We start from the raw sequence: 215 nt of genomic DNA, 5'->3' as shown, positions 1-215 counted from the left end.
TTAATATATTTTTCAAATTCTATTTTAAAATATATTCCCCATGATCCTGGTAATTTATTATAATACATATCTTGATATATTTCCTATTCTCATTACTATAAAATTGAGTATAATAGTAATCCTTGAATTCACAAGTATACTCTTTAATTTTACACATATCACAAATTGTTAGATTAATTAACTTAACTCTTGCATTATCTTTTTCTCGTATTGCT

The sequence above is a fragment of the Olea europaea genome, chromosome 2 (genome assembly GCF_002742605.1).
Source record: "Olea europaea var. sylvestris chromosome 2, O_europaea_v1, whole genome shotgun sequence".
Lineage (NCBI taxonomy): Eukaryota > Viridiplantae > Streptophyta > Magnoliopsida > Lamiales > Oleaceae > Olea > Olea europaea.
Note: the sequence above shows the minus strand (reverse complement) of the source record.